Here is a 27,597-nt window from a genome sequence, read left to right as displayed (position 1 = left end):
ATCCAGGACCTAGTATATCTTACATATAATAGGTACCTAAATATCTATGAAATTAATGATCCTAGAGAAGCTAAGGGGCAAAGATTAGGTATATTCTTTGGCTTTAGAAATTCAAATGAAAAGGTGTTTGGAGATGAGTTGAACACTGGGATTCAGAAGCCGATTGTGTGGCTCTTGCTGGCCTAGAGGGTGAACTAGTCCTTCCTGTGAACTTCACCTGTACTGAGGGAGGATGGGTGACTCACCTTGAAAGAATTACCTGTGGGAAGCTGCAGGATTGTCTTCTTGGGAGGGTGGAGCCACATTCTTTTCCTTTTAGAGTAGCAGCAGCGCTTTACCTGGCTGTGACGTCACGCAGCACCCAGGAGGTGGTGTTGGGATGGTCCTACCGTAGAACTGTGGGTGCTGCTCAGTGTCAGTGACCACACAGGCTTCTTCACACGCTCATAGCCAGCTGGCATTCCAGAGGCATCACGTTCAACTGACTCAGTTCTAAATCATTAGAGGCATGATTACAGAGTGGAAATTTGATTTCCAAAGGGAATTACTGATGTTATAATGCCTGGCTAAAATACATTTTTTTTTCCCCATGTATAAAAATAGTCTCTTCACTCTTGGATCAGTTTTTTTTTTTTCTTATTCTTTTAATAATGGAAAATAGTTTCTCCATACTTCTTTGGGAAAGACAGGAAACCTTTTTTTCTTTTTCTGTTGTGATTTAGTGTTAAGTGTGAAGTAACCAGTAGAGTATTAACTATGTATCTTAATATACATAAACAGCTTGTCTGTAGACAGATGGAAAGATGAAGTAATTCAGTAACTTTCAGAGGAGGGCAAAGGGGAAAAAAACCAAATGAATAACAATTTCATAATATTCTTTGCAATCTACTTCATTGCCTTCTCCTCTTGCCAGACTTTTGAAAAAACTGAGACTATGTAAGAGTGAAATGTATATTCTGTGTTTTTCAGGAGGATTTAAATGAGAAACAATGGCATTGTCCAAATTAATAAACTTGATTCTTGCCAGGCAATGATTGCCTAGGTGTAGAAGCAGGAGGACAAGGCCTGGTGTGGGTAACATAGTGGCTAACATGACACCTATCTTTGTTAGCCTCACTGTCCTAGAGATGTGTTACAGTGTTTTCTAGTTGAAGGGTATATACTTTAAGAATATGTGATTTATGGTTTGTTTTTAATTTTCAACTATTTCTTTTTTTTTTCTTTTTTTCTTTTTTAAAGAGATCACAAGTAGGCAGAGAGGCAGGCAGAGAGGCAGGAGAGAGAGAGGGAAGAAGCAGGCTCCCCGCTGAGCAGAGAGCCTGATGCAGGGCTCAATCCCAGGACCCTGAGATCATGACCTGAGCTGAAGGCAAAGGCTTTAATCCACTGAGCCACCCAGGCGCCCCTCAACTATTTCTTAAATCTGAAAAGGGTCGGTGGGGGAGATCAGTGCCGTATAATCACTGAAACATATTGAATGAGTGCTCTGTAGGTGAGGCTTGTCTATCATGGATACATTTACTTTATGAGGCTTCAGATAAAAATTGCCTGATGCATCTCTAATGATTAGGAGATAATTATTCTGCTCCGGTGCTTTTGTCTCTGGTAACCATAGTTTAGCCAGTTATCTGGGGAAACATCTTTGCTCTGATTCCTTGGAAAGTGTGAAGTTCTCTGACTGGGTTATGCTGCTCTCCTGTGCTTCATCAGTACGCATAGAAGTCCCGTTACCCAGTGGTGAGGTAGCTTCAAGAATGTGGTACTGGTGCACCTGGCTGGCTCAGTCAGTAGAGCATGAGACTCTTGATGGGGTCGTGAGTTCGAGCCCTACATTGGCATATAAATGTTTACTTAATTAAAATAATAATAATAAAATAATAAGAATAATAAAAGAATGGAGTACTGTACCAGAGCAAGGACTGGTGATTATATGGGCTATTTGGTGATTATGTAGGGGAGATAGAAAATAAAAATAAAGGGAACCCTATATAATCACGAACCAGGAAGGTCAGCACACGGAGGTCAGCACCTTACAAAGGGTATTAGGAGAGGAGAAACAGACTACATTGATACAAGGGCTGAAAATTAAAATGCTGGTAGTGTTTAGCAGAAAAGTTATGGTAAAGGAAATACCGTTTGAAATTGTGCTGCCTCCATACAGTATCTCATTCATCTCCATGGTAATCCTCCCTGACACACTGCGGACGTTCTTCCCAGAATTAAGTGAGGAAGCTGAGGCGTGAGATTATTTAGTGACTTCCTGGCTCACGCAGAGATAGCGAGAACAGAACTTCCATGCTGAATTTTCTTTCAAGCTGCTCTGGGACCTCTTCTGGCTGTGTGCTTGTTATATATAGTTGTTAACATTTATGAGGTTTTCACAACTATTCACAAGAAATTGCTTTGTCTAGGAGGAAAACTGTGATGTGAATGGTACTCATCCCATAAAAAGAGACAATAGACCGACTTCTGATTTAGGTTTTAGGTGACTTTCATCTAAAATTTTCAGTTCATGGCATTCATTTTGGAGTAAAATAGGTGTGATTGCTTCATGTAAGTACTCTTCAATTTAACTACTTTGTGAATTTCTCCTCCGGATCTATTAATGTCTTTTTAATGCTTCAGTATCTGACAACCATAGTCCCTTACTTAAAAATATATTTCTTTTATTAATAAAATAGTTACCATAACTTATTAGTCAATTTTAAAAATATTTTACAGATGATCGATAACCCTCAAAATTTCTGTTAAAGCAGATAAGTTGAAAAGAAGATCTCTGAAATTAATCTGTAATCAAGAAAGAGCAAAATGGACAATATTGTGTTCAAGTGTTTGAAGAGAATATCATTGTTTGCTAAGAAAATATTAACATTTTTGAAGCTTTTGTAAAATGATGTGATCTCTAGATTGTACATTTTGTTACAGATGTATTTTCTGTTCTGGTTATTATTGGTAGGGGAGATGTTTATAGGGCTAAATGTACAGATGTTCAATCACATTGGAAAAATAAAGAGAAGAACAAATAGCAACAAATCCTCAGCACATGCTGCCTGGCTTGAACACAGTCTGCCCAGTTGACCTGTGATATTTACCACCAGTCATCCTCCTTCAGTCAAACTTAAAGGTAAAGGCTGTATCCCAGATGTCCTTAATCAGCACAGGTTTATTTTATTTTATTTATTTATTTTAAAATATTTTATTTATTTATTTATCAGAGATTACATGTAGTCAGAGAGGCAGGCAGAGAGATAGGAGGAAGCAGGCTTCCTGTCGAGCAGAGAGCCTGATGCAGGACTCCATCCCAGGACCCTGGGATCACAACCTGAGCCCAAGGCAGAAGCTTTACCCAGCTGAGCCACCCAGGCGCTCTAGCACAGGTTTATTTTAAATCAACTGGTGTTTTCAGCAATTGTAGGGATAATAAAATCTGGTAATTTACCACCCTCAAATTAAAGCAGTAATTTATAATTGAATTGAAAGGTTTATTTGATTGGATTGTCTAAGCAATTCAGTCTAAATCTAACCTGATTACAGAGCTTGTGGGTGGGAAGTACAAGAGAACCCATCCAGGTGGTTGTGACTCCTGGGGAGAAATTTACTGATGTATCCACTGTGTTTGTAATTGTGCCTACCACCAGTGAGTTTTTCTGTGATAGTTATAATTAGGTACATAGATGGCCTGCTTAGGTTATTTTGTCATGGATACTTTAGATAAACATTACAAAAATAGTATCAGATATCATTCAGTCTAATGTTCTTCCCATGGCCACACCTTCCAAGACTCTAGTCTTAACACAGCTCTAGAAAGATATAGTTATCAGATTATGTCTTTAAGTGACTCATTCTATTTGCTCACCTTTGAGAATAAACGTTCAAAGGACTTTCATGTAGAGGAAATTTGTTGATTGTAAAATGATGATGAAAAATAATTCATTGTATCGGAAGCCTCAAATCTTGCTTCTCAAATATTTTTGTAGGCTGTATTGCATATAGTATCAATTCAGTCTCATGTTTTACACAAATTGCCGGGACAGAGGGAGCAACCTGATGGGGAGATATTTGCTGTGAGTCATTCCTGGTAACGTTAATGGTACAGATGTTCTCTTCTATATGAAGAAGTTGGTGATGGGAAGTTGAGTTTATCCTGTGTGCCCCATATTCCAATGCACAGTGCAGAGTTTCCAAAACTGACATGATTATAAAGATCTAGGCCTCTCCCAGAAGACTTGAATCAGAATTCCAAATGGTGGGATCTAGGAATATGTATTTTTCACAAAAACCTTAGATTATAAAAAGAATTACATGAAATGATCAAGAATTCTATTTCATAATATTTTGTTGAAGATTTTTGTATCTTTGTTCATGAGAGATATTAGTCTGTAGTTTTCCTTTCTTCTAATATCTGACTATTTTTAGTGTTAGTCTAATTCTGGCCTCATAGAATCCATTAGAAAGTATTCCCTCTGCTTCTAACTTCTGAAAGAGATTGTGGAGAATTGATATCATTTCTTCCTTAAATGTTTGGTAGAATTCACCAGTGAACCCATATGGGTTTGTCGCTTTCTGTTTGGGAATGCTATTTTCTCTTTAATGGATATAGGCCTATTCAGATAGACTGTTTCTTTTTGTGTGAGTTTTAGCCGATTGTGCCTTCCAAAGAACTAGTCCCTTTATCTGGGTTATTAAACTTGTGGGCATAAAGTTGTTCATAGTATTCCTTTATTATCCTTTTAATTTCCATGGGATCTGTAGTAATGCTCCTCTTTCATTTCTGGTACCAGTAGTTTGTATCCTCTTGTTTTATTTATTTATTTATTTATTTATTTAGTTTGGCTAAAGACATCAATTTTATTAATCTTCTGAAAGACCCAGCTTTTTGTTTTGTTGAATTTTCCTTATTTACAATAGTCAAATTATGAAAGTATCTCAAGTGTCCATAGATAGATAAATGGATAAAGAAGATGTGGTACATTTATGCAACAGTATATTATTCAGCTGTAAAAAAGAATAAGATCTCGCCATTTGCAATGACATGGATGGCACTACAGAGTATAATGCTAAGTGAAATAAGTCAGTCAGAGACAGACAAATAGCATATGATTTCACTCACATCTGGAATTTAAGAAACAAAACAATTGAGAAAAGAAAAGAGAGAGAAAGAGAGAGAGACATGACCAAGAAACAGATTCGTAACTATAGAGAACAAACTAATCATTACCAGAGGGGGGTGGGTGGGAAGATGGTGAAATAGGTGATGGGGATTAAGGAGTGCACTTGTCATGATGAGAACCTGTTGAGGTGTGAAATGTTGAATTACTGTATTGTATACCTGAAACTAATATAACACTGTATGTTAACTGTACTAGAATTCAGTTATAATTAAAAAAAAGAGAGAGAGAGAACCTTAGATTATTCTCCTGATCATGCAAATTTAGGAACTTCTACATTGGTGGCTACTATAGGAAGCCTCTTGGCTCTTTAAATTATAGCCAACATCTTCACCATATTTTCATCTTTCTGAGTATATCTATCCTAGTTTGTTCCTAAGGAGGGTGCAGGGCAAGTATTGTTACCTTCATTCTGTAGCTATTATGTCAAGTTACCTAACTAAGCCAATAACTCCAAAGGTTTTGGTTGATAAGAAGAACAATCAAAGCTTTTGGGAGGGTGAGGGCTGGTTAGCTACACCTCCATAGTCACATGCCCAAGAGTAAGAAGAGCATGTTTCAGATGATAGTCTGTGGCATATATGGACACTTGTTAGACATTTATTACAAAGGCAGGCACAAAATGCATCTGTAATTTTGATGAAGCACCAGCACACTCTTCTTTGAGGTCCCTTAACCACACTTCATAAGAAAGATTCACTTGAATCCCACATGGAAATATTTAGAGTTGTATTCTGTGCCCTTCAGAACTATTGGCTAGACAGTGACTGATCAGTGAGTAGGGCCCCGTGTTGTCCTTAAGGACCTTGGGGTGTAGGCTTTAGTTGGTCCCTGTATTCTGTTTAGGCAGTGGTGGAGACTGCATCTAAAACATTCAAACAAATCCATATGTTTTGAATATCATTAATTTCAAAAGAGAGCCTACAAACTATGTTGTTTCTTTGCCTAGAAAGAAACCCTTTATTTTATTTTACTGGTAAGTCCTATTCATTCTTTCACACCATCTCTTGTTGGAAGTAGTTCCTGGTTCTGCAGGATTTTGTTACTCAAAGTCTAGTCCACAGTTCAGTATCATTGTCATTACTTGGGGACTTGTAAGAAATTTTCAGGATTCTTAGTCCTACTCAAGACATGAATCTTGTCCAGAATCTTCATTTTTACAAGATTTCTGGTGATCTGGAAGCAAAATAAACTTTGAGAGACACTATTCTAGTACTTAGGTGCTCCTCATTTGTGCCTCCTAATATGCCATAAAATTGTGATCATGGCTCTATTAGAACAGTTAATATCTTTTTGCCTGTTCTTCTAGGTTAGTCACCATGTCTTACTCATTTTTGCTCTCCTGTCACGTGGCACATATTGGAGGCTTCTTCATGTTGAATAAGTGAAAAAGCAAGGTTACCCATGCATAACAAAATTAGTTGTTTAAGTCTAAATGGAAGTTTCTCAGATGTCCATTTGGCTTATGTGGCCTTACACACTGAAAGTGTGACTGAATAGAAAACAGTATATTGGTCGCTTTCTAGGTCTATTGGTGAGAAAGAAGTGATTTTTGGACATAAGAACCATATAGCAATGGCATGATGGGAAATGTATGATTTGGTTTCTAGATATGTGAATGGTCTTAGGGAGAAAGCAGAGTCACCTAAGGCAACAATGTGTGCCCAGGGTTCTGAATATTTTTCTATCCCAACATACCCAAGAGATTAGACAGATTTTCAGCAGTAAGAACAGCTAATTATAACAGAGGTTTTCACTGGGACTCCTCTGTTAACTGTATAAATCTGCTACAACCCATATCCCATCTTTTTTTTTTTTTTGGCTCACTGAGATAAATGGTGGATTCAATGTCTGGTGTTCTGAGTGGGGAAAGAGGGCTGAGAGATAGTAGGTACCAAGAGCACATCCTGAGATTGGAATCAAGTGAATGGATGGATAGATTCACATATTTAATCCAGAAGGTTAGGTCTAAGTGTCTAGAAAATTAGCATAGGGTAAGAAAGAGCAGGTAGTAAGAGGTCCTTTCAGAGTGAGGGCTGGTCCAAATCCAGGTCTTTAGGCACTTAACAACTGGATAGTACTTGTTCTACATCTTTCTCAACCAAGTATCTTGGGGTGGACACTGTTAATTAAGGCCTAATGGTGACTAAGACTAGAAGGAGGGTTTTGGGTGCAAAAACAGTTTGGTAATGACCCAGAATCTAGTGATCAGATGTAGACTAATATCCAACCTATAATTAAGAAGAAAATGTTTTTCTTCCCGTGGTTGGTCCTTAGGGGCAGTTATTACAAATTTGTTGCAGGAGTGGGAAGTAATATTTACAGAGGGGAAGGGATTTCAGAGCTAGTCAAATGCTTGGCCTAAGGCAGGGGATTTAAAAATAGAATACCTAGGGAAGCCAGCAGGTGATATATAAACCAAAGCTGGGATGGAAGAGACAGTGATGTAATGACAAACAAATACCCCATTTGAAGGGTCAACTTTAACTGGTAGTATCATCTGGGAATCTGGACCCCAGATTTTGCAAATATAGAAACGAGCATCTATCTTTTAAAATGAAACATCTCCATTTTTAATTGGAAACTAATTTCCAAGGTGTATAGAATGCCATGAGGGCTGGAGTCCCTTTGGTAGGTACTGGTTTGTGATACCTAGCCTCAGAAGACTTTTTGGCTACATATTGCAGGATTTCTGTCTCCTGGGTGCTTTAGAGGAGTCTCTTTGTTTCTTTTTAAAAACCACAAAAACATGAGTATAAACCAAAGGGAGCAAGAAGCCAGTTAGTTAGGGCTTGTCATTGAAATGAAGTCAATTAATCATCTCACTCTAACCACCTTCTATCTCACTAAAATAAAAAGCAAACAAGCGCAAATGAAACCAAACAAAAGACAAAAATAACTGCCCAAACCTCAGCTTCTCCCTCAGAGTCTCCACCGATGGTGTCAATCACCTACTAAGTTATTTAACTAAGAAACATCGCAGGGTTTATGACTTTGTTTTGCCTCAGTCTTCACATCTTGTGATGACTCAGGGCCAGCAAATGTCACCTGCTGAACTTGCATGGCTCTTCTCCTTGTCTGTCCATCCCTATTGCCATTGCTCTACACCAGGTTCTGTTGTAATTTGCCTGGATTATTCTGAAACTTCCTTATTGGCATTTCTAACTGGTTTCGTGAGGAAACAACACAAACGCTCTATTTCTTTCCAGGAAGGCACGCTGTCTAAATCCACATATGGGCTTAGCAGATCTGATCTTCTTACCTTGGGTGACCAAGGCAAGAGTCCAGAATATTTTTAGTCATGGTAGGGGGTCTGCTAGAATAATTCCCAGTTCCGAAATTAGAACAATGTAGCATACAGTCAGTGCAGTCTGGGAAATCTCTTTTTCCTCTTCCAGTTTTTATGTGTTAGCACTAACTGTATATTCATGTTTTTATGAAAGTAGGGTCATGAATTAGGCGAGTTTTTGAAAAATGTACAGTAATGGTATAAACCAGATCAGGCGAGGATTGTTTTGTACCATGCGTCTCACCATTCCGCATGGCCTATTAGAAACTTAAATGTCCATTCTTTAAGTGGATTTCAGGTTCATAGATCAAATAATTAATTTTAGATAGAACATGGAACTGGGGAGAAAGTGATCTTCTCATGGTTAGGTCATCCTCTGGTCTTCAAGTTTAACTTGGGGAGTACCTCCAGAGGCCTATGTCTTTCAGGACTAATCTAGAGATGTCCCAGCAGCACCAAAATCTCTGACACTAATTTTTCTAATACTAACTTGAAGGGGAATGAATGATTTTAAAGAATTAACTAGAGTTTTATAAATGAATTAAAAATGAGAAAGGACAAAACAAAACAAACAAAAACAAACAAAAAACCGAGAAAAGAACCCAGGTAGGGATTTGTGTACTAACTTGTTTTTAACTAAAAAGCCCTATAGTTAGACTGCCTGGATTTTATAGCGATGGGTTATACTAGTTACTTACTAGCTATGAGAGATCAGATAAGCTGCCTATCCATAATAAGTATTTTATTTTATTTTTTATTTTTTATTGTTTATGCACCACATCCAGTGCTCCGTGCAATACATGCCCTCCTTAATACACACAATCAGGCTCACCCAACCCTCCACCCCCATCCCTTCCAAAACCCTCAGTTTGTTTCTCAGTGTTCACAATCTCTCATGGTTCATCTCCCCCTCCAGTTTCCCCCAACACCCTTCTATGTCTTCGTGTTATTCCTTATGCTCCACAAGTAAGTGAAACCATATGATAATTGACTCTCTCTGCTTGACTTATTTCACTCTGCATAATCTCCTCCAGTCCCATCCATGCTGATATAAAAGTTGGGTATTCATCCTTTCTGATGGAGGCATAATACTCCATTGTATATATGGACCATATCTTCTTTATCCATTTGTCTGTTAAAGGGCATCTTGTTTCCACAGTTTGGCGACTGTGGCCATTGCTGCTATGAACATTAGGGTACAGATAGCCCTTCTTTTCACTACATCTGTACCTTTGGGATAAATACCTGGTAGTGCAATTGTAGGGTCATAGGTAGCTCTCTTTTTAATTTCTTAAAGAATCTCCACACTGTTTTCTAAAGTGGCTGTATCAACTTGCATTCACACCAACAGGGTAAGAGGGTTCCCCTTTCTCCACATCCTCTCCAAACTTGTTGTTTACAGTCTTGTTGATTTTGGCCATTCTACCTGGTGTAAGGTGGTATCTCAATGTGATTTTGATTTGAATCTCCCTGATGACTAATGCTGATGAGCATTTTTTCATGTGTCTGTTAGCCATTTTTATGTCTTCTTTGGGGAAGTGTCTGTTCATATCTTCTGCCCATTTTTTGACATGATTATCTGTTTTGTGTGGGTTGAGTTTGAGGAGTTCTTTATAGATCTTCAATATCAGCCCTTTGTCTGTAGTGTCATTTGTGAATATCTTCTCCCATTCCATGGGTTACCTCTTTGTTTTATTGACAGTTTCCTTTGCCATGCAGAAGATTTTGATCTTGATGAAGTCTTAATCCCCTCATTTGTACAGTGGGGAAAATATCACCTACCCCAAATTTTGTGATGAAGATTCAGTAGGAACACACATAAATCTCTTGGCAAAGTAGCTAAATATAATAGGTAATTAATGAATTTTAACATCTTTATACTTATTTCTCAATGAAAGTCTATCCCTTCTCTATGTTTATCAATATAAAATCATTTGAAGCATACTCTTAATAAAAATGCATACATTTGGAGGAATCTCAGAAAAATAAAATGTTCTTAATAACTTTTGAAAATATAGTCTCATGGTTCAGAATTCAAAAAAGAAAAAAAAAAAAAAGGAGCTGAAAGCCTTTGTATCAATCACCTTTCTCAACTAGGTAACCAATGTTACCAGTTTTTTGATTATCCTACCAGAGAAAATGGATGTGTCTGTAAGCAGAAACAAACATTTTTTTCTAAATTGCTTTTAAAAGTATTTTTGAATCTGAACTTTTAATCTATATGAATATGAAGATTTATTATTGTTTTCATAAGGAATGGAGGTGGTGCCACTTTGATACAAATACGTCTAATATAATTTTTCTAAGATCATATCTAACACTTGTTTAACATCTAGGCTATAGAACTGTGGGACATACTTTATGGCTTTCGTATTTGTGCCAAACATTACATTTTATATTGAATTTATATGACAGTTCAATATGGTTAGGCCCAGATGATAAAGAATTTACTGTACTTAATTAAGTTAAATGCAAATCTATTTTCCTTATAAAGAATATTCTCCCCTTTGCAAGACATAGGAATCCTGAAATTAGCTCTGGTATTTTCAGTGGGTTTCGAAACTAGTCCCTGAAATAAGGTAGCAAAGTACCATGGTGAAAGGGCACTTACGAAAGGAGTTTTTTGGAATTATCGTTCTTTCTTCCCTATTCATGCACTCCAGACTAAATACAGCATTTCCAAACTGTAAAAAAAGTATTGGCTACTGAAAAGGTAACAGCCAACTCTATGCAGGGCAGCTTCCAAACAAAAACACAACATGTTAGGAGTATGGGTAAGCCTGTTTCTTTTAAAATACCATTCACAGGGCCACATTCACCCTGCAAGCAGACTTTGCTATGGGAACATAAAGTCTTGAAAACTGTAGTGAATTCTATGGGTGCCCCTTATAGACCCCCACCACCAGCTGGAGAGCCCCTCCACTCCCATCCTGAGTTCTGTAAGTGCTGCAGCTTAGGCTTGCTGCCACCTGCTTTTGGAGAGGAGCCTTCAGTTGAATGAGACCCATATCCTAAGAGGTGACAACCTCAAGGAGCAGTCTTCAGCCAATGATGATGGACTGACACAGGTATTCTTAAAGCCATTCCCTTTGCCTGGGGATGGAATAACTGAGGAGCTCAGCTGAAGCTAGACTCCCAGTGAGAGCTTATCCTTTTTTAGAAGTGAAGAGGAGCAACTAGAGAGCAGAGGGCAGATGTTAGGGACCTCATTTAGGATGGCATGGTTCTGGAATAATTATGGCAACATTCTTTTTTTTTTTTTTTTTAAATGGCAACCCTCTACTGAGCAAAAGTGAAAGGAAGCTCCCTGTCTGTTCTGCTTCTACCTCAGCCTTCCTAAGTCTACAGTAAACCAGTTTTCAAGTTGGTGTTGTTGGATCCCAACTCATCAGCAATTTTTTGTGCTGCCCTCCTAATGGCTAATGTTGTTCCTTGTACCATTAGAATCTTGGTGATATTCCCTGCTCATACGTGACTCAGTGTCAGTGATGGAGCTAAAATACTAGGTTTTTTTTCTTTCTTTCTTTACTGAATGTCTAAAATTCAACTAGAGGAATTGAAAGAGGGGGCCACAAATTAAAGTAGGAAGACAGGAACACCTGCTTTCTACCTATTCCCTCTTCTTTGAAGGCCTTCACTTCTTATTCACAGACTAGGTTCCCAAGTTTTGGCCGGGTGCTATTTTTATTTATTTATTTTTAAAGTAATAACTTCCACAACAGTGGGAAACAAGTAAAGGTAAGTGGGGTTTAAGTGACTTGGTGAAGTTCGCATAATCCGGCATAGCTTTAGGAACAGCCTATTTTCTGACTCCCCAAATGTGCAGGCAACTCTAGAACCTAAAAGAGGTTGGATAAATATTTTTAGCATTTAATAAAACCTTGGAAAACAGCAAAAAAGACATTCAGTATGACACAGAGTGATCTCTGTGTGCCATCTGACTTTCTACAGCTAGGTTAGAGTGCAGATCTCTTGATAATGCAATTTGCTGTCTGGGAACACCACAGACTAGATGTCCTGAAAACCTTTTCACTTCCATATGATTGTCCACTCGGAAAACTCAAGAGTATCTTTAAGAATTTTATTCTTAATAAAATTAAGAATTTTATTTTATTATTTAATTTTATTAAAATAATAAAATATTATTATTTTATTCTTAAGAATTTTATTTAAATCCAGCAAGTATATTCTTAAATATACTTGCTGGGTTAAAATAAAATCATTTGCATAACTCTAAACCAACAATGTGCGGTTATAAAACAATTGGTTATTCACTCCCTGGAGCTGTGGAGAAGCAGCCCTTACTGCTGATCAAGGGAGTTCTTTGTTACCACCTGAACATGAGAGCAGTTAATCTCTAATTGTTGGTTACAGATATTTTATGCACCTGTAGAGTGGACAATATATATTCGTTCTATCAAATTTCTAAAGGGTAGTGTTCAGAGATGATGCAATTTTAACTTTTGTGTGCTTATTATGAAAATATATCACTAGGTTTATGGGTTTGTCAGTGAAAATTGTTTGCATTTACTCTGTACTGTGTTTACAGATATGTTTGGGTATATTCCTACCATCATAATTTTTCCTTATGATCATCCGTTTTTTGTGGCTTTGTCCCTTGTTTCTTATTTCTTTTTTCATCCTCCATACTTGGGGAAATTTTACAGTCTACTACTTCAGTAATTCTCTTAAATTTTTAATATATGTATACTTAACCAACATTTGAACTTAATCAGCATCTTAACCCTTTTCCAAAATAATACAAAGATTTTAAGAAAATAGTATCTATCTCCTCTCCTATAATGTATGTCATACTTATTCTAGCACTTTATTTCCAGCTTGATTTTCTTAACCCTCTTCTCTCCAATTAATGTCTTGTACCAATAGTTTTTACTAAGACTTTCTAATTTTATTTTTCAAATTCTGATTTTATTTGCTTAGTGTTGTTTCTGGCAGTCTACTCCTTTATTAGAGGTTCAGTTTTCCTTTCTGCAGAAATGTTCTTCCGCTAATGCTTGTAGTCATAATCTGAAAGAGAAAGCCCATGTTTTTGGTTATCATTGTATTTTTGTTTTTCAGCCTTTAAATGATTGTTTAGCTGATGATAGTTTGACATGGACAGATATTTTTTTCTTAGCACACTTCTTTCAGTAGTTACCTCTTGGACCACTTGTTGATATGAAATCTCTTATACATATAATTGTTGTTTCCATTTTCTTTTGGTTTTCTCGAAGATTTCTTTCACTCTTTTTTTTTTTTTTGGATATTTGATATTTTATACATTTGTATTTATATTTATTTGATTATTTTTGCTTCTTTTAAAAAAGATTTTTAAAAATCTTTATTCATTTGACAGAGAGACACAGAGTGAGCAAGAACATGAAAGGGGAGAGTCAGAGGGAAAGGGAGAAGCAGACTCTCTGCTGAGCAGGGTGCCTAAGGCAGGGCTTGATCCCTGGACCCCAGGATCATAACCGGAATCAAAGACAAGTACATAACTGATTGAGCCATCCTGGTGTCCCAAATTTACTTCTTTTATATGGAAATTTGTCAGTTATGATCTGTTTGAATATTTTTCTTTTACCATAATCTAGATGCTGTTCTTTTAGAATTCCTACTTGAGCTTGACTTTCTTCATTTTCTTGTTCCTGTTTGCTAATCTCTCATATTTTACATCTCTTTATCTTCTTCTGGTATATTTAATAATTTTTTTCATGTTTTTTCTAGTTTGCCATTTCTGTGTTTAGCTGGTAGTCTGATATATTACCTGTCCTGAGTTAAGTTTTTTTGTGTGTGCATGTGTGTGTTTGTGTGTGATGTTATTCACACAGAAAAATGTGTCAGACATTTCTAGTAGTAATATAAAATGCAAGTGCTCTCCACTTAGGTAATAAAACAGATTATGACTAATGGCTTAGAATTCTCTCTCCTGTGTACCTCTCTCCATTCATACCACAAATTGCCAGGTAGCCATTGTCCTGACTTTTTGTTAACTATTTGTTTTAGAGTTTTACAGAGAAACAGAGCTATTAGAATGTACATGTGCTTATATATATTTACAAATTGGCTTATGTGATTATGGAGACAGACAAATCCAAAATCTGTAACATTGACTGGTGGGACAGAGACCCACGGAGTAACCAGTGTTGCAGTTCATTTACCAGTCCATACCATCTTTGTTTATCTATCCAGAAAACAAAACAAAACCCTCCAAACTTCTGGGGCAGGAATAATTGTTCCAAACAGTGGACCAGGAAAGGTAAGAAGAGGGAATCTTGGCTAGTAGAAATTAAACTGCTCCTGAAATTCTCTTTCACCCAGTCCTAGAGTTACTAGTGTTGCCAGTTCCAGAATCTTTGAGGATTCTGTGGTAGTGTGGATTTGGTTTTTAGTTTTTCTGTCAAATTTGTATTCATCTTTTTCTGGTCTCTTAAGTCATTTATACTTGTTCTGCTTCCCAGCTTTCAAAATTTAGTCACGTTGGCTCCCCCCCTGCTCTCTCCATCTTTGTGGAATAAAATGGTATTTTTTTTTCCCGTATGTGCAAGAGTGAATAAAAACTATGTGCATGTGTTCAATCTGCCATCATAGCTTTTATAGATGTTCTATTAATTCTTCTTCAAATCACTCTGCTACTTTTTAGAGCGATTTCATTAGGGTTCCCATTACTTATTATTTTCTTTATTTTAAATGTACCGACTTTATCATTTTTTACATTGTTGTACATGTTTTACGTTGTTGTTTATATTTTACATTTACATTGTTTTACATTTTTTACATTTTTACACTGTTGAGTCCTCCACTTGCTAAAGTGAGACTTGCTTTATCAAGGCGAAACTATTTCATTGTGTGGTCTCTAATTTTATAGTCCGTGAGCTTCTCTCATCATCCAACACCTCCTGCCCCCCATCACCACTCCTGTGGGAGTTGCCTGTCTTATTCATGGCAGAAATGTTGCTGTCATTTTGCATTTCCATCTGCATCTCACCTGCTCCAGTCTCGTCATTATGTTAATTTCTTAGCTTGAGGCGTCTTGCTTCTCATAAATCGTGTAAATTCTTATTCCATGTGTGCATATTTTGGAGGTCTTACTTTCTTGTGGCAGTCTTTTGATTGTTTCTATTCAGAGACCTTCCTTATGGTTTGTCTAAGCTGGTGATGCTTCTTGCACTGAGAGGCCTCTCCTTCTAGGCTCCTGGCTTGAAGCAGAATATCCTGTTCTGGTTACTGTCTGTAAGAAATCAATACCTTGTGTCTTAGGTTGATTGCCTCAGAAGGAGACTCTGAGATGAGGATTCATGTGAAAGTAATTTATTAGTAAGTGATGCCAAGAAAATAGGGGTTTGGAGAAATGGAAAAGGAATTTGACAAAACAAGGGCATGGTATCAAGTAAAATCCCACCTAGGAAGCTTTGGCTTAGGTCTGAAGTGCATATTGGAGGGTCACACCTTAGAGCCCTCCTTATCAGAGTGAAGGGGGCCATAGTAGTATGAGCTCTCGAAGTGGTTCTAGCAGTCCGAGGCCAGCTTCCTGACAAAGAGATGAAGATGCTAATTGAAAAGTGCACAGGATATTTGGGCACACAAGTTGGTAAAAAATCCCAAGGACCATGGGTGGAGCACTGCATCCTGGCCTGTCCCTGCCTGGGGCTATGTCACAGCCATAGCTTGTATCTGGATCTACTCTGCAGGCTTCCTTCAGTAGCAGTGCATTGCTCTGGCATGGGGAGAGCTTTGACTCGATCTTTATGTCCCCTCTTTGTTTTCTGGGACTTGGACATTTCCTTTCTTTTTTGTTTTAAGCCATTAGAACAGGGGTTATGCCTTTCCCAGTTCCATGTTTAAAGTGGACAAGTGTGGGGTACCTGCGTGGCTCAGTGGGTAAAAGCCTCTGCCTTTGGCTCGGGTCATGATCCCAGGGTCCTGGGATCAAGCCCTGCATCGGGCTCTCTGCTCAGCGGGGAAGCCTGCTTCCCTTCCTCTCTCTCTGCCTGACTCTCTACCTGCTTGTGATCTCTGTCTGTCAAATAAATTTTTAAAAAATCTAAAAAAAATTTTTTTTAAATGTGGACAGGTGTGTCCATATTAGCACATTCTATCATGGTGTAACATGAAGCCTAATATGTATGTATCACTTAAATAGAAAAAAACATATTTCATTGTGGGTAAGGAATATAGGCTGAAAAGAAGTGATTTGGATTCTATTAGAAATTATGTGCCAAAAAGTCCTAGAAAGAATTGTGGAATATGGTGATTTGGCCTTTATATAATGTGTTTATCCTCTGCAGTTTAGTATACTTAAAGACTAATCCGAAATTTGGTACTAGTCTTATGCAGTTGTGAATAGAGATTTTGTTTTGTGAAAATTATCTCTTTGAACTTTATATTTCATTTTATTAGTAACATTTTGAGGATGATCAAAAGATATTTTACCAAATATAACTTATTGTAAAGAGTATGGTAAAACTTGGTGAGAGTAAAAAGACCATATCTTAGATGAAGCAGGTTTATATTCCCTCCCATTATCCATTCCTTTACTTCCTAAGATATCACTGCAATATGAGAGACACAGGCATGTTAGAAGTAAAATGATGCACAAATGAAATCTGGAGGCTCATTATTGTAGCATGACTCGTCTCTTATGGGGTTTGATCTGATTTGTGAGGACGTGCAGGAAGAGATGTTTTGTGTGTGTGTGTGTGTGTGTGTGTGTGTGCGCGCGCACACAAGTGTGTGTGTGCTTTAAACAGATTTGAATGAATCATGGTCCCCGATAAATTTGTCTCTGGAGGCTTAGGGCTTAAACAAAGGATGGTTTTCTTTTTAGAAGACTCTCTCAATAAAATAAGAAAATGAAAAGTGAAAGAAATAAAATGAATGGAAAAGCACATAATGGACATGAACTCTGGAGTCAGACCTGGGAAGGCTTCTTGCTCAGCAGTTGTAGTTCTGTCATCTTCCTCAAATCGACTACTCTGCGTTAGTTGCAGGTTCCTCCTCTATACAATGTGTGTGATAAGCCTACCCACTTCTTGGAGTGTGGTAGGGACCTGATAACACAGTGCTGAACTGTGCCTGTCACAGCACCCAACCCCTAACTAGAGTTTAATGAAAAGTGGTGACCATGAGTATTATTGCATCATTGGTATCTAAAAATAAGGGCCTACAGGGTACATATTTCTGCTTGACAGCTACTTTAAAGTCATTAACATTATGTCCATACAGAATTATAATAGCAAATTTGAATAATATATCCATCTTTCCTTCTTCATCCTTCCCTTTCTTCCTCTCTCTCCCCCCACACCCCCTCCTTCCCTTCCTCTCTCCCTCCCTCCCTCCCTTCCTTCCTTTCTTCTTTTTCTAGAATTGTGTGTTAGATTTAAATTCAGAGTAATATATAAATACTGCCCTTCTCATCTCAATCATATGTTTTAATACACTCTTTCCAAAATCCCAATGAAACTACGTAGAATTTCACAGAAACCTCTCTAGGTTAAACATCAGTTTCAGCTTGCCCTCTTTGACAAAATACTGCACCTGTATCTTGAATCAGAATTCCTTCCTTTCTTTCGAGAATAGCAAAGGCAAATGATTTCCTAATTCCAGACACAATGGCGCTCTGTGAATTTAGTCTATTAATTCACTATAGGCCTTAGCTAAATCACAAACTGAGGTTGTCATTATAAAATGAATCATAGGGGCGCCTGGGTGGCTCAGTGGGTTAAAGCCTCTGCCATCGCTCAGGTCATGATCACAGGGTCCTGGGATCGAGCCCCGCATCGGGCTCTCTGCTCAGCAGGGAGCCTGCTTCCTTCTCTCTGTCTGCCTCTCTGCCTACTTGTGATCTCTTGTCTGTCAAATAAATAAATAAAATCTAAAAAAAAAAGAATCATAGACTTAAAGCCAATGAGCTAACAAGCACACAAGCAAATACAACCAGAGGATTTGCATTACCAAGTAAAATTGCTGATTTTCTGAGCTGACTTGGACTAACAACATGCTCATGTCTCAGGTCATGGACCAGCCCTGCATAGGTTAGGTTAATAATCCTAGTTGATTTTATTATGTAAAGGTTAATGATAGACGGGTGAGTGTTGATCTGTCAGTTTACTGTATGTTTTAAAATCATGTTCCTAAAAAATGCTCAAAAGTCAGAAAGCCACTGGACATTTTTCTTTACAAATGGATATTTGTTGATGATTTTACTATGACAAATAGATACTAGGGACTTCTTTCCAAGACTAAAATTTATTCTGTGATAGTATTTTCCTAAATGAGTCATGATATTAATATTTATCTTTCTTAAATTCCTCAGAAAGAGTCTTTGTAAGAAACAATATAAAACTGATAAGGTCAGGGCACCTGGGTGGCTCAGTGGGTTAAGCCTCTGCCTTCGGCTCAGGTCATGATCTCAGGGTCCTGGGATCGAGTCCCGCATCGGGCTCTCTGCTCAGCGGTGAGCCTGCTTCTCTCTCTCTCTATCTCTCGCTTTCTCTGCCTCTCTGCCTACTTGTGATCTTTGTCAAGTAAATAAACAAAATCTTAAAAAAAAAACAAAAACCAAAAACAAAACAAAACAAAACAAACCTGATAAGGTCAAAATGCTCTTTGGATCACTATTGATCAAAAACTGGACATTATTTTAAATGATGTAGAGGAAGCCATGTTGGTGATATCTGCAAGGTTTGGACATTACTGAAATATTATTGGAAAAGTATCCACATCCTCAATTTACTAGAAGTTAGTAAATTTGGACACTTATTGATCAAACAGTTTTTCAACTCTACTTCTTATGTAATGTGGAAACATTGATCTCATGGGCTGTTGTGAAGATTAAATAAAATGATATATTTGGAGTTCCTACTCATTTCTTGCTATTGAATAGATCCTCAATATTGGGGTTCCCTTTTCTTTGACTCTAAGTCCAAGACCAAGGCAATGTTGGAAATTTAAATAAAACAACATATGGTCATGAGTAATACACAGTAGAAATAGCCTAAGTGTCTAATACCTGGTGCAGACAGTAAAAGTGAGGAAACCCTGATGAGGCAGAGATCACCAGCGATGCCATATTCAATTTATAATGACACATGACCTAGCATTTTGGTGGAGCCAGTGTGGAGAGGAAAAGTATTTATTATAACCTTAATGTTCAGTTATGTTTTAGGGTTTTCTACCTTTGAAAAGTAATTTGTAAATAATGAATATACCAAGTATTGTGGAACTAGAATATTTGTCATTTTAGTGCACTTTGAGTGCATTGTGTTGCTGAGTCAGCTAAATGGCATAGTTTATTTATCATATCCATAGACATATTCTAAATTCCTTTCTCAGAAAGTATGGTTAAGACCAATTTATCTTTAGAGTGTATAGAATTTAGCAGATTGACTATGACATGGTAAATATGAATTAGTTTTACCAGTGATGATCTCTAATTTAGACCCATTCTCAAAATAAGCTAGTTCTGAATCTTCTATAAATTGATACTGTACTTAATTAAGTAATTAAGATTTTAAGTGAGCACAGTTTATCAAGTTATAGTAAAGTGTTTCACTGTAAGTACTACTAGAAGGCTCTGGCAGGAAAACCACAGTTCCCAGGGATGAGGTGTTTTTTTTTTTTTATATAAAGTTTCCTATGTCATCTCCTGTGACAGCATTTGAAGCTTTCCATGAGTGGTTTGCATCAGTTGGTTAAGCATGTGCCTTTGGCTTAGGTCATGATCCCAGTGTCCTGGGATCTAGCCCCTCATCGGGCTCTCTGCTCAGCAGGGAGACTGCTTCTCCCTCTTCTGTTCCCTCTGCTTGTGTTCTCTCTCTCTCTCTCTCTGTCAAATAAATAAATAAAATCTTAAAGGAAAAAAAAAAAGATTTTCCATGAGTTGAAGTCACTGATGTAAAATAAAATCCACGTGGGCACAATCATGAGAGGGGCATACTCAAAGTTTGAATTAGCCTAAGACTCATTTGATCTGTACATTTGATCGGAAATATACTGAATTTAGGAAGCATTGTGGCAGGAGTTGAGAAGAGATGGGTCCAAACACTGGTCTGTAAGTGAAGACTGTTAATGTTAGCAATAAAAAAACAACTAGTCATTTCATAGGGTTGTATAAAGATAATTCATTTTTCTAACAGGTGGTTTTTAAACGCCTCCTAGTGTCAGGCACCATGTTGAACATGCGACTGAATAAAATCAAGCAGGATCTGTGTTCTCATAGAACTTGAGAGACAGACACACAATCAGACACATACATAATGCATGTAGAATCATTTTTGGGGGAAGGTTCTATAAGGGAGAAAAATATGGTTCTGTAGCTAGGTTGACTTGTCCAGTTTGGTAATGGTTCATTGAGGAAATGGCTTTAAACTTTTTGTTTATAGAATGAGTAGGAAGCGAGGCATGAAGAGAAGTCCCAGCAGAGGGAATAATGTTGTTCAGAGGACGGAGGGAGGAATGGCTGAGAGAAGGCCTGTGTGTGAGTGCACAGCAGAAGGAGTGAGAACAGCCTGTCATGCACTGAGACTTGAAACACAAAAATGGCTTTGAGGGCAATATTAAGGATTTGTGTCTGTCCTTAAACAATGGACAGGCACTGAAGAGCTTTAAATTATGGAAGGAGAAAATCAGATTTTGTGGCTATAGAGTGCAAGAACAGCTCATAACGGGCAGGGAAACAGGAGGTTGTTATGTGAGCAAGTGATTGCTTTGACTAGGGTGTTGCAAGGTTTTGGAGAGAAATGAAATAATCTGAGCGGTGCTTCTGATGAATTCAGTGTAAGTGTGGCTGGCAGAGAGGCATCAAGCCTGACTCCTCTCCTCTGTTACTGGGTTATCTGAATGGTTGGATGGTGCTGTCTTTTGAGAAAAGAAACCACTGCAGAGGAGGGAGCATAACTCAGTTTTTAATATATTACATTTGTAATATTTTTGAGAGATCCAAACATGGATGTCAAGAGGAATTTGGATTTTCGAGGAGGTAAATCTTGTCATTTTGTTATTTCTTCTGTTGTCTTTTCAGCTCACTTTGTTTGGGCTCTTTCCTTATCAGCCTTTGAAACATTCTCAGGACTTTCGTAGTTTGTTCCCAGAAGTCCCAGTATCCACTGTTTCCATTGTCCCACCTTAGTCACACCTCCCCTTACCAGTGTTTACTCATCTCATCTCATGGCACAGTTCTCATTTTATTTGACTTGTCAGCACATTCTGTGCTTGTTCCTTCTTTGAAATGCAAATCAATATGCACAACTGCTTATGTAATTTGATATGTTAAAGGCATCTCAAACTCAGTCTAAACTCAAATCTGATCTTCTGCCTCCAAACTTAAAGGGTCTTCAGTGAATGGCTGATAATTCACTCAGTTGCACAAGCTAGGAAACTGGGGTTTATTCTTGACATATTTTTTAATTTTATCACTCTCATCCTATTTTCAGTGATTACAGATTGTCATTTGTACTTTTTAAACATGTTTACTCTTCATTTTTGCTGCCATCACACTAGTCCAAGGTTCTTAATTTTGGCACTATTGGCATTTGGGGACTGGGTCATTCTTTGTTATGAGTGTTGCCCTAGCATTTTAGGGTATTGAATAGTATCCTTGGCTTTTACCTACTAATGGGTTTATAGTACCACTGTCCCTACTTGTGACAACCAAAAATTTCTCCAGACATTGCCAAACATGTATTCTGAGAGGTGAGAGGTATCAAAGTGCCCTCAGTTGAGAACAACTGTTTTAGTCAAAGCCGCTATCATTTCTCCCTTGAACTTCTTAAGGCTAACTGATCTCCTGCCTTCCATAGGTGATACCTTTGAATCCATTTTTATCTGTTGCTACAGTGTCTTCCATATTTTAGCACATGTGCTTTTCCCTTACCTCCTCCCAGAGGAGGCTTTCAAAAGTTTCTCTGTTTGATGCTGTTAACACACAGAGGTCTTCTTCATGCCACGCATTTATGACCCAGCTGTGTAATTGAGTGTTTAATGTCTGTATTTACCTTAGTGAGACTAGGAACTACCTTCCTTTGGATCTGCAGTATGTCCCTAGTGCTTAATAGGGTGTTTTACCTACAGTCATCACTCAATAAATGGTGGTTGAATGAATGAAGTAGTAAATAATTAAATATGAATGTTTTATTTCTGTGATTGAATTCAGAATATTGGAGGCACTATGCTAGTTTCTGATCTACTCAATAAATTTCTGTCTACTTCATGCTATAAGAAATCTATTTGAATATGCTTTGGAGTTTTAAGCTTAGGTGTGGGGGGTAGAACTCTAACTTTTTGGGGAGCTCTAGCCTGGATGTCAAGGGATATATAAACTTGGCTCATGAAATAAACAGTTGGCACAGTGAACTATGAAATAGTTGTTGGGGCTTGCCCACAAATATCTGCAAATTCCATGTACCACTATTCATATACTGCAATAAAATAACCTCCCCTCTGGGAGTTGGCTGAGAAGAATATAGTATTTAATGAAAGGTTGGCTCAATAAGTCATAGTTTCCAAATCAGAAAATAGAACTTTAAGCGGAAGAGACTCGGACAACTATTCCATGAGTCTGTACACATTAGGCCTTGGCTTGAAACTACTTTTAATTACATAAGCTTGTTGGGAGTATAGTTAGTGAAAAGGGATATAATATGGAACTTGAGTAATTTTAAGTATTGCAGTGTTTCTAGTTACTAATATAAATATCAACACTTACCTATCAACTAAACTATTTAGGCAGTCTAAACATTATTTTCCCTCCTCCATGAAAATAGAAAGCAAGCCACAGATAAAGAGAAAGCAGATGTTAAGTTTTGTAACAAACAGCAATAATCTGGGGCTGGTTATCTTCATGACTGTCCATCTCAAGGAAACATATTTTCCAGTAAAGCTGTCAATGCTCTTGGAATTGTTTTGGGAACTCTTAATGGTATTTTGTCATAACCCTATAATGTCTGGTTGCTACAGGCTGCCTTCACTTGTAATCTGGATCATCCAGATTGGATCATCCTAAAATCCATACAGTCACGTGATAGAGTGTAGGAGCAATGGTCCTACACTACAGTAATTAACTAATCTTATAATTTTTTTCTGTAGTGTAGGACACAGAATACTTTGAAGTGATGCCTCAATAAATAAATGTCAGTGAGTGGCAGTATTCCCTTATTTTTTCCATTGTAAAAATAATGTCACAACTTTAAAGAAAGATTGCCTTGCAAATAATACCTATGGTCTCACTATTCTAATGAATCTAAGTTCTTGTTTGCATTTTAAAACCACTTCATATTTATACACATAATTACATACTATCTTATAACAGTTATGTTCTATTTTATGGAATCATTGTATAATTAATTAATTAATTATTTAAAAGATTTTATTTATTTGAGAGAGAGAGGGAGACACAGAGAGAGAGAGAGCATGAGCAGGGAGGGGGGAGGGGCAAAGGGAGAGGAAGAAGCAGACTCCTGCTAAGCATGGAGCCTGACTCAGGCTCTAACCCAGGACCCCAGGGTCATGACCTGAGCTGAAGCAGAAGCTTAACTGACTGAGCCACCCAGCCACCCCCACTGTGTAATAATTTGATTAATTTTCCCCCATTTATTTAACTTACAGATTATCTTGAATTTGTATGTTTATATCTTTTGCCCAATTTGGGAAGTTTTCATTTATTATCTCTTCAAATATTTTTCTGCATCAAGCACTTCCTTTCCTTCTGTGACTCTGATGACTTGAGTATTAGCTTTTTTGGTATTGTGCCACAGATCTTCAAGATTGAGATTCAAGATTGAGAAAAAAATTAAATTCTCCATTGTTTAGATATTTTTTTTGCTTTGTCTTCAAGTTTACTGATTTTTTTTCTCTGTCATTTCCATTTTCTATTAGGTCCATCCATTGAGTTTTTTTTTCATTGTTGCATATTTCAGTTTTTAAATTTCTATTTGTTTTTTTCAATGACTTATTTTTAATATTTTTGTAGACCTAAAGTGTAAGAAACAGATTAAACACTCAGACATTCTAATTCTGCTTTGTTTTGTCCATAAAATTTATAGATTTAAATATTAGCTTTAATAAATTATTGTTGGCTATACAAGTTAATTTTGTATCCAATATAGATTCCTGAAAGTTAGCACAGCAAAATGATCAGAGGAGATACTGGGATTTTATTTTTCAGAAGCCCCTGAGTTATCTTTTTGGGCTCCCTTGGTGATGAAAATGAATTGAAGAAAAAAATGAAAGATGAAAATTTGCCAACATTTTATGCATCTCAGTGAATAGACTATATCTTGTAAAATGTGATGGTTATGATTTGTTAATCTTTAGTTGCCCCTGAAAGAATTTTTTTAAATAATATACTTAAAGTTTAAATACCACAGTTTTTTATTCCCCCAGTTGATGATTCATATTTTGGGGGGAGATAATTTTTGGGAAAAAGATTTTTTTAATCATTTGCTTAAGGTGTAGTATAATGTTCATAATGAAAAAAGTGTAGTGCTAATTCTATATGTCTACTTAAAACTGATAAGTTGATTTTCTTGTAAAGATTTTATTTGAGAGAGAGTGTGTTACAAGTGTGGGGAGGGGCAAAGGAAGAGGAACAGGCAGATTCCCCACTGAGTGCAGAGCTGAATACCTGGCTGGATCCCAGGACACTGAGATTACGACCTGAGCTGAAGTCAGACACTTAACTGACTGAGCCACCCATAACTTGATTCTGAACAATAAAGCCTACACTTATTGCATAAAAGTATGTGCCAGACACTATTCTGAGGACTCCCATCTCTTTATATGTATTAATTAAATAGAAGATTAAATTAGATAATTAGACATATTAATTAAATGAAGTAGATCCTCTCATTATTCCCATTTAAAAAATCAGAACACTGAGGTACAGAGAATTTATTCAGTTGCCCCAGGTAACCTAATGACAAGTGGAGAAGACAGGATTTAATTAAATTATTTCAACTCCAGATCCTTCTCTTCCTTTTACCAGTGTTATTGAGGATATAGGCCAGCCACAGGAATACATAGATTTAAAAAAAAAAAAGTGCCTTTCTTAAAGTCTTTTTGGGAGACAGACTCACAGAGAGAATACAGTGTAATGATTCTTATCGTGACAAAATGTACATGTGTGCTGTGGGGGAATGACAAGACAGTGCAAATCGGCTTCAGGAAGTTGGGTCCAGCTAGGCAAAGGAGGTAACATGTAGTCATCTCTCAAGCGTTCTAAGGGTTAAGTGTGTTACCACCAAACCACAAATATGGGTGTGGGATATTCAGGGAATGTGCCTGTAATTCTTCATAAAATCAGAGCAATTCTGTCTATATATACGTGCGCCATGACTGTTCTACTGGTCCGGGTTCACTTGCAGACAACAGAAACTGTCATCCGTGCCAACAGAATGGATTCACGCTCTCTTAGCCAGGAAGCAAGGGACCAGTTACTACACCTGCTAAAGTTGTTGTAGGAATGCAAACACCTCCGCCACCAGGCTTGCCAGCAGGAATGCCTGAAGCAGCAGAAGAGTGGTCTCTGTCTCAGTCTGCTCCCCAAGCCTGAAATTTGGAAATTGAGTGGCAGGGAACTCTGAGAAATACTGTTTTAGTCCTGTTTTTGCATTGTAGGAAGGTACACTGAAGAGGGTTAAAAAGTTATTGAGGGAGTTTCTCTGCAATTCCTACCTCATAGCAGTTTCTGCAATATAGACAGCGGGAGGGTGAGTGGAAATCCATGCCCAGAATTCTTCAGAATTCTGTGAGTACTGAGATCTTCAGTGTAATCACCTTCACGTATTGTGTACTCTTTTTGTTTTCTATTTTTTGTTTTGATGATGTCTCTTTTTCTCAATACTGGTATAGGCTCCTATCTTGGATTTGTTTTCAGAGCTCACATTTTCATTATTGAATAGTATTGATTATGATGAATATTCATTTGTTGAAAGTGAATTTAAATACTGGAAGGAGTACTAAGTAATGGCAGATAAGGTAAATTGTCATGCTGAGTGATACCATTTAGATAGAAAACATTCCCGAGACCATAACACTTTGAGCCAGAGCATTGTCAGAGTGAAGAGAACAGTCCTTGTGGGGCAGCTCAGGCCAACTGCCTCTCCTTGCAGGCCAACTACCTGCAATGCCTCAATCATTAACTCAGGTACTTACTGAACATTTAACATGTGCACTGCCTATGCAATGTGTTACAGCATTTAGAACTTATATTTGTGTGTTGCTTTATAGTGCTTTAAAATGTGTGTGTATTATCATATTTCATATGCATGGCCAGTGTCTTTTTCACACAAAACTGAGACCCAGAGACTTTTTTTGAAGAATGCCAACTAAGTGAATATCTACTTTGGATATTTTATTTTGTGTAATTAAATGAGCATGACCAGTAGCATTCATATTCCAAGACTGAAACCAATTTTATTTTGACTTGTGATTTTTGACAGATGCAGTTTCTGGGTTGTGTTAGAAATTAGAAAATTCTGACTGAAGATCTTGTTACTTTCCTGTGAATCATATGGAAAATGTCGTATTTTTATCACTAATGGCTATTATCTTTAAATGTTGAATAACTTCCTTAGAAAGATTTTTATACAAGGGTTTCCTTACATTTCATTTTCCTTAAAATGCATAGAACGATATAGTTCTCTCATTTAACAATGAGTCTGCTTTATAAACTTTATAAGCCACACATGAAACATTTTATTTTAGAGGTATGCTCATATGGTTAATTATGGCAAAGCTGTCACTGCATATATAATTTAATTTCTATGGGCAATAATGATTTTATTTTCTATTGAATCTATATTATTTTGTCTCTTTGCACTCCTCTTACTATTATTATTTGCTTTTTCTACAAAAAGGGACAAAACATGGATGAATGTTTTTTTTACATTTTGATAAATCTGCATACCAACTACCTCATTTCTCATCGTTTCTGATTTTTCCACTGTTAAGTTTTTAAACCTTAAAGTTAATATAATCCTAGTTAGACAATTTCTGAGCCTTTCTCTTCTTGGTGTAAAATTACCCCCCACCCTAGAAGAACAAAGATAAATCTCTCTGTCTCTCTTTTTAAATATTATTTGAGTGACAGAGAGCTTACAAGTGGGGGGCAGGGCAGAGGGAGAGAATCCCAAGTAAGTTCCA

At 37.2% G+C, this 27,597-nt stretch overlaps 1 long non-coding RNA gene across 1 annotated transcript in view; it reads right to left on the bottom strand.

The window, feature by feature from the left end:
- Window positions 1-245: 245 nt before the first annotated feature.
- Window positions 246-27,597, bottom strand: part of LOC101671056 — a 45,772-nt gene continuing 18,420 nt past the window's right edge. Inside the window, exon 3 of the long non-coding RNA XR_198392.3 lies at window positions 246-492. This is a non-coding gene — a long non-coding RNA (uncharacterized LOC101671056). The remainder of the gene's footprint in view (window positions 493-27,597) is intronic.

The sequence above is a fragment of the Mustela putorius genome, unplaced genomic scaffold, assembly GCF_011764305.1.
Source record: "Mustela putorius furo isolate JIRA1106 unplaced genomic scaffold, ASM1176430v1.1 tig00000407_pilon_pilon_pilon, whole genome shotgun sequence".
In the NCBI taxonomy this organism is placed as follows: domain Eukaryota; kingdom Metazoa; phylum Chordata; class Mammalia; order Carnivora; family Mustelidae; genus Mustela; species Mustela putorius.
Note: the sequence above shows the minus strand (reverse complement) of the source record. Positions and strands in the feature narration are given on the sequence as shown.